The sequence below is a fragment of the Salvelinus sp. IW2-2015 genome, unplaced genomic scaffold (genome assembly GCF_002910315.2).
Source record: "Salvelinus sp. IW2-2015 unplaced genomic scaffold, ASM291031v2 Un_scaffold2333, whole genome shotgun sequence".
NCBI lineage: Eukaryota > Metazoa > Chordata > Actinopteri > Salmoniformes > Salmonidae > Salvelinus > Salvelinus sp. IW2-2015.
The window spans coordinates 178,376-188,650 of NW_019943658.1; the positions used below are offsets into that span (position 1 = coordinate 178,376).

A 10,275-nucleotide genomic window follows, 5' to 3' on the forward strand; every position below is an offset into this window, starting at 1 on the left:
GAAAAACATGATAAATGTTTCCTTTGATGAATTCATCAGAATGCAGCCTAGAATCCCAGGTCCACAATAAATGCTTGATTGTTTGTTCATGTCCGTTATTTATGTCAAATTAGCTACTTTCGAATTGTTTACCAAATACCCAACCAAAGTCTCAAAGCGCGACCACTATAACGTGATGAAATGTCCAAACGTCCGTTAGTCAGTAGAAACATGTCAAACGATGTACTGAATCAATTTTAGAATGTGTGTAACATACATCTTGAATAATGTTCCAACCGAGAATTAAATCACTTCAATTGAGAGAAGGAACGGAGCTCACTCTCACGTGAACGCGCAGTTAATGCGTGGGCACCTCATGGCAGTGATTACTCATTCTTGTCTCCTCGAATCCCTTCAAATTAGAGTCATCAGAATAAGTTCTATTGACTGGTTTCTGTTGAGTCCAACATGGTGGCTAATTTGGCTAATCATCTGAGCTCCGTCTCAGATTATTGCATGGTTTATATTTCCGTAAAGTTTTTTTGAAATCTGACACAGCGGTTGCATTAAGGAGAGGTATATCTATAATTCTATGTGTATTACTTGTATTATCATTTATATTTATGTTGTTGCTATGTTTATGTTACGGTGGAGCGCGCTCGCCATCTATTGGATTTTTGCAGTGTTACACTTGGCATTTGCCATATGGCATTTGCAATCAGGTTAGAATGAAACAACGTCCAATTGAGTGGTATTGTACATCGTGTATATGTTTCGTACAGTGCCAATATGATCCCATTCATTTTTGTCCATTTCAGGGGGGTGTTCCCTTACATGGTCCAAGCACACCAAGACAGGCGTGAAGCGGGCACGACAAAACCTATTCCCCTTCAGGASACTGAAAAGATTTGGCATGGGTCCTCATATTCTCAAAAGGTTCTACAGCTGCACCATCGAGAGTATCCTGACTGGMTGCATCACTGCCRGGTATGGCAACTGCTCAGCCTCCGACRGCAAGGCACTACAGAGGGTAGCGCGAACGGCCTAGTACATCACTGGGGCCAAGCTTCCTMCCATCCAGGGCCTCTGTACCAGGCGGTGCCAGAGGAAGGCCCTAAAAATTGTCAAAGATTCCAGCAACCCTAGTCATAGACTGTTTTCTCTGCTACCGCACGGCAAGCGGTATCGGAGCGCCAAGTCTAGGACCAAAAGGCTTCTAAACAGCTTCTACCCCCCCAAGCCATAAGACTCCTGAACATCTAATCAAACGGCTACCAAGACTATTTGCATCCCCCCCTTTACACCGCTGCTACTCTCTGTGGTTATCATCTATGCATAGTCACTTTAATAACTCCACCTACATATTACCTCATCTAACCGGTGCACCTGCACATTGACTCTACCCCCCTGTATATAGTCTCGCTATTATTATTTTACTGCTGCTCTTTAATTACTTGTTACTTTGATTTCTTATTCTTAGTCATATTTGTTTTTAACTGCATTGTTGTTTAGGGACTCGTAAGTAAGCATTTTACTGTAAGTTCTACACCTGTTGCATTCGGTGCAATTGACTAATAAAATTTGATTTGATGCCTACCTATAACTACATCTAAAGTATGAAAATACTGTATGAGTAAGGTCTGACATTTCCCCACTGGACATTGACCATGTTAACATGAGCACAGCAGTCTGGATTGTAGCTCATATCCCACATAKGGTCTTATTCGGGATGAGCTCTTTACATGCACTTTTGATATCCCGCTCATGAGTATCCCTGTATCCATGAATAAACAGAATATTCCTCATTTAAGTGTATGGGTTAAATGGAATAGTAACTGCACTATGGACACTGACGGCAGGACTATAACCTCACGTGTAAAAAACTCAGCAAAAAAAAAAACGGCCCTTTTTCAGGACCCTGTCTTTCAAAGATCATTTGTAAAAATCCAAATAACTTCACAGATCTTCATTGTAAAGGGTTTAAACACATGCTTGTTCAATGAACCAAAAACAATTAATGAACATGCACCTGCTGAACGTTCGTTAAGACACTAACAGCTTACAGACGGTAGGCAATTAAGGTCACAGTTATGAAAACTTAGGACACTAAAAGAGGCCTTTCTACTGACTCTGAAAAACACCAAAAGAAAGATGCCCAGGGTCCCTGGTCATCTGGTTGAACATGCCTTAGACATGCTGCAAGGAGGCACGAGGAGTGCAGATGGAGTCAGCGTGATAAATTGCCATGTCCGTACTGTGAGACACCTAAGACAGCGCTACAGGGAGACAGGACAGACAGCTGATCGTCCTCGCAGTGACAGACCACGTGTAACAACACCTGCACAGGATCGGTACATCTGAAGATCACACCTGCGGGATAGGTACAGGATGGCAACAACTGCAAAGTTACACAGCTACTTGCCGCAGCTACTTGCCCAAGCCTCCCCAGCTTCTCCTTCACTCAAATCCAGATAGCAGATGTTCTGAAAGAGCTGCAAAACCTGGACCTGTACAAATCAGCTGGCCTAGACAATCTGGACCCTCTAAAATMATCCGCCGCCATTGTTGCAACCCCTATTACCAGTCTGTTCAACCTCTCTTTCGTATCTTCCAAGATCTCTAAAGATTGGAAAGCTGCCGCGGTCATCCCGCTCTTCAAAGGGGGTAACACTCTAGACACAAACTGTTATAGACTTATATCCATTCAGCCCTGCCTTTCTTAAGACTTTGAAAGCCAAGTTAATAAACAGATCACTGACCATTTATTTCAAATCCCACCGTACCTTCTCTGCTGTGCAATCTGGTTTCTGAGCTGGTCACGGGTGCACCTCAGCCACGCTCAAGGTACTAAACGATATCATAACCGCCATCGATAAAGACAGTACTGTGCAGCCGTCTTCGTCGACCTGGCCAAGGCTTTCGACTCTGTCAATCACCGTATCCTTATCGGCAGACTGTGGGCGCCTGTGGCTTCTGCCGAGGCAAGGGCACCTGTCGCTTCTGCATAGGCATTTGAACCAGATGCTGTACTTGATGATGCACGGGAGCCAGTTGCTTCACCTAAGGTATTTGGGCCAGTTGCCACACTAGCCGAGGCATTGGTGGCCGCTTCTGAGGCATTGTGGGTGGCCGCTTGCGAGGCACTGTGGCCGGTAGCTTCTGCTGCAGAGGCACTGTGGCCAGTTGCTTCCGCTGCATAGTGTCATGACGTTGCCCTCTTTGGGTACAGCATGGGTGGCCGCTTGCGAGGCACTGTGGCCGGTAGCTTCTGCTGCAGAGGCACTGTGGCCAGTTGCTTCCGCTGCATAGTGTCATGACGTTGCCCTCTTTGGGTACAGCAAGCCCTATCCCCCTCTCCCTGCGTCCTACAACTAAGCTGCTGTGGTCAGATAGGAGATCATCTCCTCCCGGAATTTACGACCTCATGGCCACAGTATAGAYACAGATTGAAGTTTCATAGAGAACAAAGGAATTTCTTCCACCTCACAGAACTTGAGGTCCGAACAACAGTTAWGTTTCGGAGAAGGTATAAAAGATSGGTGAAGAATCCAGCTACGAACTGGTKTGTTTGCTACCATTTTGTGACACTCATGGGAGACGGTGCGGCCACATTACCATAATGCTGTTTATATAATAGCCTCAGATATGAGGTTTACATCTKATTGTTGTATAASARGAATGAGTGAGGATGATACTGTTTGTAAAATTGTGTGATGTGATTTTGGACTGTTTAATGAAGTTAACTCCAATTCCCTAAAAAGTTTCACTAAGTCCTTGGCACGCCCCCAGGGGTACAGACAGGACCGGGCYTCATGAGACAGCCCTTTTCGATGTTCCGAATAAAACCCCSACTTTGAGAATTTCTCAACAGYCCATGTTTTCTCTCAATCACGAGAGGACAAAGGTTGCAGACCAGCTTACCTCGATAAAGAGAGGGCCAAGGTTTGAGACGATTGCTGAATCTTAACCATCCCACGTGGTTAAACTCTTAGACTATCGATACCGACAGAATAAGAACAAGTCTTTGATTTTAATTACTAGTCTGCAGCTAGGAATTCGGTATCATTGAACGCGAAGAACGACAACCMCCGAAACATCTATCCATAACYACATGAATGAATGTCACTCTGAACTATCCATTCTAACCACGACAGAGAGGGCGGACAAACTCTCCAACAGAAACAAACTTTTCAACAGAGACCCTGACGACACACTGAGTGTAAATATATATATATATTGATTGCAATTGTTCCCGAATGAGTGAGCGTCCATGTGCAAAGGATTAGCATTTCAATTGTTATAATTATCAACTGTGTGTTGTCATCTCAGTCGACCCCCACTTCCCTTTTGTACACCAAGCCGCGATGCCGGTTTATCCCACTAGGGAAACTCCGTTATCATTTCCTTGTAACTATCTACTGTTTGTTTATGCATTTCTGTGAATTACTTAGTTAGTAAATAAATGATTTAAGACAATTGATGTATGGATGACTCATAGTGAAGACTGGGTTCGTGTAGATAACCAGCAATTTACGACTAACATGAGGTAAATAATAAGTCATTAATCAGAAGACCATTGATCAGATATGAAAATGTATTACGAAAATTATAACTTTGTAATTTAAATATTTTCCTTGGTGCCCCGACTTCCTAGTTAATTACAGTTACATGATTAATCAGTTTAATCGCGTAATACTAATTACAGAGAATCTTTGATAAAAACTAAAAGTGCCGAGGCACTGTGGCCAGTTGCTTCCGCTGCCGAGGCACGGGAGCTGGTTGCTTCACCTAAGGTATTTGGGCAAGTCGTGGCACTCGATGAAGCATTGTGGCCAGTTGCTTCACCTAAGCTATTTGGGCCAGTTGCCACACTTGCCGAGGCATTATGGGTGGCTGTTTCCGCTGCCGAGGCATTATAGGTGGTCYGTTCCGCGGCACTGTGGACGGTTGCTTCACCCAAGGTATTTGGGCCAGTAGTGGCGCTTGCTGAGGCATTGTGGGTGGCTGCTTCTGAGGCACGGGAACCGGTAGCTTCACCTGCAGAGGCACAGGAGCCAGTTGCTTCCGCTTCATTGTGGCCAGTTCCTTTTAATTTATTTTGGGGAATATAGCTATAATTACCTAGGAAAGAAAAGAAAGTTTCAAATCGTAAAATGCCAGCATTTGAAGTTCTGGGATTTAGACAGAGTTATTTTATCTGAATTAAATGTGTAGAACAAAACACACCTTTAGGTGGAGGATAACAGGTTATCCCTCCAATTAGCAGGCAACAAATCCAAGAAATTCTAAATAAAAACAAAAACATCCTAGTCAGTTAAATCCTAGTCAGCTACCTGTAAAACATGGAAGACAAGGGAAACAAACTAGAGCCATACAACTTACCTCAAAGTCACTTCAAAAATCACAGCCAGTATTCWGAACTAATTGTAGCTGGAAAGCATTACCAGGAGATTCCTCTTATTGTATCTGATTGTCTTTTTAGCTGTGCCTTACAAAGMAATCCTAGACCCTTCTAATCTGGCTGGTTAATTAYGTACATCTGCAAGCCACTGAACATAATTTCCATTGGTCCAATTTCACAATTGAGATTAGGTGCGCTTGATTTCATTCAGCTGGTGTGCTGGAGGGTTTGCACATCATGGACAAATTCAATGGTTTTAAAGAGTGAACTCTACCRACCCATTGCACTGGGTGAGCTTAATCAATTGCGCCTTTTATTTCATGCTAATTAAGTTCCTGCCAGGGGCTTTGCAGGTGCAACCTCAGTGGTCCAGTAGAAGTGTGTTGTGAAAAAATATATTTAAGATTTTTCAAAGTAGCCTCACTTGCCTTGATGACAGCTTTGCACACTCTTGGCATTCTCTCAACCAGCTTCACCTGGAATGCTTTTCCAACAGTCTTGAAGGAGTTCCCACATTTGCTGAGCACTTGTTGGCTGCTTTTCCTTCACTCCGTGGTCCAACTCATGCCAAACCATCTCAATTGGGTTGAGGTCGGGTGATTGTGGAGGGCAGGTCATCTGATGCAGCACTCCATCACTCTCCTTCTTGGTCAAATAGACCTTACACAGTCTGGAGGTGTGTTGGGTCATTGTCCTATTGAAAAACAAACGATAGTCCCACTAAGCACAAACCAGATGGGATGGCGTATCGCTGCAGAATGTTGTGGTTGCCATTCTGGTAAAATGTGTCTTGAGTTCTAAATATATCACAGACAGTGTCACCAGCAAAGCACCATCACACCATCACACCATCACACCTCGTCCTCCATGCTTCAAGGTGGAAACCAGACATGCGGAGATCATCCGTTCACCTACTCTGCGTCTCAGAAAGACGCGGCGGTTGGACCCAAAAATCTTACATTTGGACGCATTAGACCAAAGGACAGATTTCAACCGGTCTAATGTCCATTGCTCGTGTTTCTTGGCCCAAGCAAGTCTCTTCTTATTGGTGTCCTTTGATGGTGGTTTCTTTGCAGCAATTCGACCATGAAGGCCTGATTCACGCGGTCTCTTCTGAACAGTTGATGTTGAGATGTGTCTGTTACTTGACCTCTGTGAAGCATTTATTTGGGCTGCAATTTTTGAGTCTGGTCACTCTCATGAACTTATCCTCTTCCGCAGAGGTAACTCTGGGTCTTCCTTTCCTGTGGTGGTCCTCATGAGAGCCACTTTGATGATGAAATTTTCAGTTCTTGAAATGTTNTAATTACAGTTACATGATTAATCAGTTTAATTGCGTAATACTAATTACAGAGAATCTTTGATAAAAACTAAAAGTCTTCATTTAATGATAGTAAAGACACGACAATAGGCACTGTGGCCAGTTGCTTCCGCTGCCGAGGCACGGGAGCTGGTTGCTTCACCTAAGGTATTTGGGCCAGTCGTGGCACTTGATGAAGCATTGTGGCCAGTTGCTTCACCTYAGCTATTTGGGCCAGTTGCCACACTTGCCGAGGCATTATGGGTGGCTGTTTCCGCTGCCGAGGCATTATAGGTGGTCGGTTCCGCGGCACTGTGGCCGGTTGCTTCACCCAAGGTATTTGGGCCAGTCGTGGCGCTTGCTGAGGCATTGTGGGTGGCTGCTTCTGAGGCACGGGAACCGGTAGCTTCACCTGCAGAGGCACGGGAGCCGGTTGCTTCCGCTTCATTGTGGCCAGTTCCTTTTAATTTATTTTGGGGAATATAGCTATAATTACCTAGGAAAGAAAATAAAGTTTCAAATCGTAAAATGCCAGCATTTGAAGTTCTGGGATTTAGATTTAGAGTTATTTTATCTGAATTAAATGTGCAGAACAAAACATACCTTTAGGTGGAGGATAACAGGTTATCCCTACAATTAGCAGGCAACAAATCCAAGAAATTCTAAATAAAAATAAAAACATCCTAGTCAGTTAAATCCTAGTCAGCTACCTGTAAAACATGGAAGACAAGGGAAACAAACTAGAGCCATACAACTTACCTCAAAGTCACTTCAAAAATCACAGCCAGTATTCAGAACTAATTGTAGCTGGAAAGCATTACCAGGAGATTCCTCTTATTGTATCTGATTGTCTTTTTAGCTGTGCCTTACAAAGTAATCCTAGACCCTTCTAATCTGGCTGGTTAATTAGGTACATCTGCAAGCCACTGAACATAATTTCCATTGGTCCAATTTCACAATTGAGATTAGGTGCGCTTGATTTCATTCAGCTGGTGTGCTGCAGGGTTTGCACATCATGGACAAATTCAATGGTTTAAAGAGTGAACTCTACCTACCCATTGCACTGGGTGAGCTTAATCAATTGCGCCTTTTATTTCATGCTAATTAAGTTCCTGCCAGGGGCTTTTGCAGGTGCAACCTCAGTGGTCCGGTAGAAGTGTGTTGTGAAAAAATATATTTTAGATTTTTCAAAGTAGCCTCACTTGCCTTGATGACAGCTTTGCACACTCTTGGCATTCTTTCAACCAGCTTCACCTGGAATGCTTTTCCAACAGTCTTGAAGGAGTTCCCACATTTGCTGAGCACTTGTTGGCTGCTTTTCCTTCACTCCGTGGTCCAACTCATGCCAAACCATCTCAATTGGGTTGAGGTTGGGTGATTGTGGAGGGCAGGTCATCTGATGCAGCACTCCATCACTCTCCTTCTTGGTCAAATAGACCTTACACAGTCTGGAGGTGTGTTGGGTCATTGTCCTATTGAAAAACAAACGATAGTCCCACTAAGCACAAACCAGATGGGATGGCGTATCGCTGCAGAATGTTGTGGTTGCCATTCTGGTAAAATGTGTCTTGAGTTCTAAATATATCGCAGACAGTGTCACCAGCAAAGCACCATCACACCTCGTCCTCCATGCTTCAAGGTGGAAACCAGACATGCGGAGATCATCCGTTCACCTACTCTGCGTCTCACAAAGACGCGGCGGTTGGACCCAAAAATCTCAAATTTGGACGCATTAGACCAAAGGACAGATTTCAACCGGTCTAATGTCCATTGCTCGTGTTTCTTGGCCCAAGCAAGTCTCTTCTTATTGGTGTCCTTTGATGGTGGTTTCTTTGCAGCAATTCGACCATGAAGGCCTGATTCACGCGGTCTCTTCTGAACAGTTGATGTTGAGATGTGTCTGTTACTTGACCTCTGTGAAGCATTTATTTGGGCRGCAATTTTTGAGTCTGGTCACTCTCATGAACTTATCCTCTTCCGCAGAGGTAACTCTGGGTCTTCCTTTCCTGTGGTGGTCCTCATGAGAGCCACTTTGATGATGAAACTTTCAGTTCTTGAAATGTTCTGGATTGACTGCCCTTCATGTCTTAAAGTAATGATGGACTGTCATTTCCCTTTGCTTATTTGAACGGTTCTCACTATAATATGAATTTGGTCTTTTTTCCAAATAGGGCTATCTTCTGTATACCACCCCTACCTTGTCACAACACAACTGACGCGTTAAGAAGGAAAGAAATTCCACAAATTAACTTTTTCCAAGGCACACCTGCTAAAGCCAATTATTTCATGCCCAAAAATGCATCCGCTTTGATCATGCAGACCTTCGTCCACATGATCAGGCGGCTTGATGAAAGGCTCCCTGTTAACCAGCTACACTTTTGATACAGTGGTGGTCAGTGCCATTTAAGATGAGGGGGGACGATTCTTTTTCATGAGCATAGCCTTATTCCTATTCCAGCATATTGGATGACTCTCATTCATATTCCATTCACCCAGTTCAATATAGCATTGATAGGTTTAGGCTACTACATGATACTCAAATTTTCCCCTCAGGCAGACGTTAACCCTCGGGTTTTAATTCGCACCTTTTTCTGTTTATCCCACAGAATGATAGGGTTTCTTCAACAAAAAGACTACAACATTTTCGGTAGCTTTGGCCATTCTGTTATTCTGGCAGCGAAAACTGCACACTCGCACTGGTAGCTAGCTACTGCTTAGCAAGGAAAATTTAAATAAATTGCACTAACWGGACACAAAAATAAAGTTCTAAAACCACGAAAACTATTTATAATCTACCTCCTCCGTCTCCTGTAATTTGAATTGAATAATTGAATAATATTCTGTAAATGCGCAACTATACCTTTTCACTCCTAATCTCTATCCAATAAGGTCACCAACTCACCAAGCTTCACAACCCCAATACAACACAGGTTCATTCTCTGATCCTGTCACGTTCTGACCATAGTTATTTTGTGTTTTCCTTGTTTTAGTGTTGGTCAGGACGTGAGCTGGGTGGGCATTCTATGTTGTGTGTCTAGTTTGTCCATTTCTATGTATGGCCTGATATGGTTCTCAATCAGAGGCAGGTGTTAGTCATTGTCTCTGATTGGGAACCATATTTAGGTAGCTTGTTTTGTGTTGGGATTTGTGGGTGGTTGTCTGTTGTTGTGGTGTTCATTGCACCAGATAGGACTGTTTCGGTTTTGCCACATTTGTTATTTTGTATTGTGTTCATGTTCAGTTGTTTATTATTAAAACATGGACACTAACTACGCTGCGTATTGGTCCGATCCCTGCTACAACTCCTCTTCAGACGAAGAGGAGGAAGGCTGCCGTTACAGAACCACCCACCAAAACCGGACCAAGCAGCTACCCCTCGGTCATGAGCTACCCCTCGGTCATGAGCTACCTCTCAGTCATGAGCTGCCCTTCAGTCCGGAGRTGTCCCTCAGTCCGGAGGAGTTTCCTCAGTCATGAGGCGCCCCTCAGTCCAGAGGCGCTCCTCAGTCCAGTGGGACCCTTTGTTAGGGTTCCTAGGCCAAGGTCGGTGGCGAGGGTCGCCACTCAAAGGACGCTAAGGAGGTGGACAAAGACA

The 10,275-nt window shown here is 44.0% G+C and overlaps 2 long non-coding RNA genes across 3 annotated transcripts; both read right to left on the reverse strand.

Annotated features, from left to right (window-relative positions):
• Positions 1–5,020: 5,020 nt before the first annotated feature.
• LOC112073669 (uncharacterized) lies at positions 5,021–5,455 on the reverse strand. Its single transcript, XR_002894596.2, has 3 exons — positions 5,362–5,455; positions 5,206–5,264; positions 5,021–5,100 (listed from the first exon to the last, which is right to left on the reverse strand). It is a non-coding gene; the product is annotated as an uncharacterized lncRNA (long non-coding RNA).
• Positions 5,456–6,764: 1,309 nt separating this feature from the next.
• LOC112073670 (uncharacterized) lies at positions 6,765–7,645 on the reverse strand. Of its 2 annotated transcripts, XR_011476632.1 has the most exons (4): positions 7,440–7,645; positions 7,284–7,342; positions 7,093–7,176; positions 6,765–6,957 (listed from the first exon to the last, which is right to left on the reverse strand). It is a non-coding gene; the product is annotated as an uncharacterized lncRNA (long non-coding RNA). The 2 variants fall into 2 exon arrangements; XR_011476631.1 differs by lacking the exon at positions 7,440–7,645 and having other exon boundaries at positions 6,766–6,957; positions 7,284–7,395.
• Positions 7,646–10,275: the final 2,630 nt, after the last annotated feature.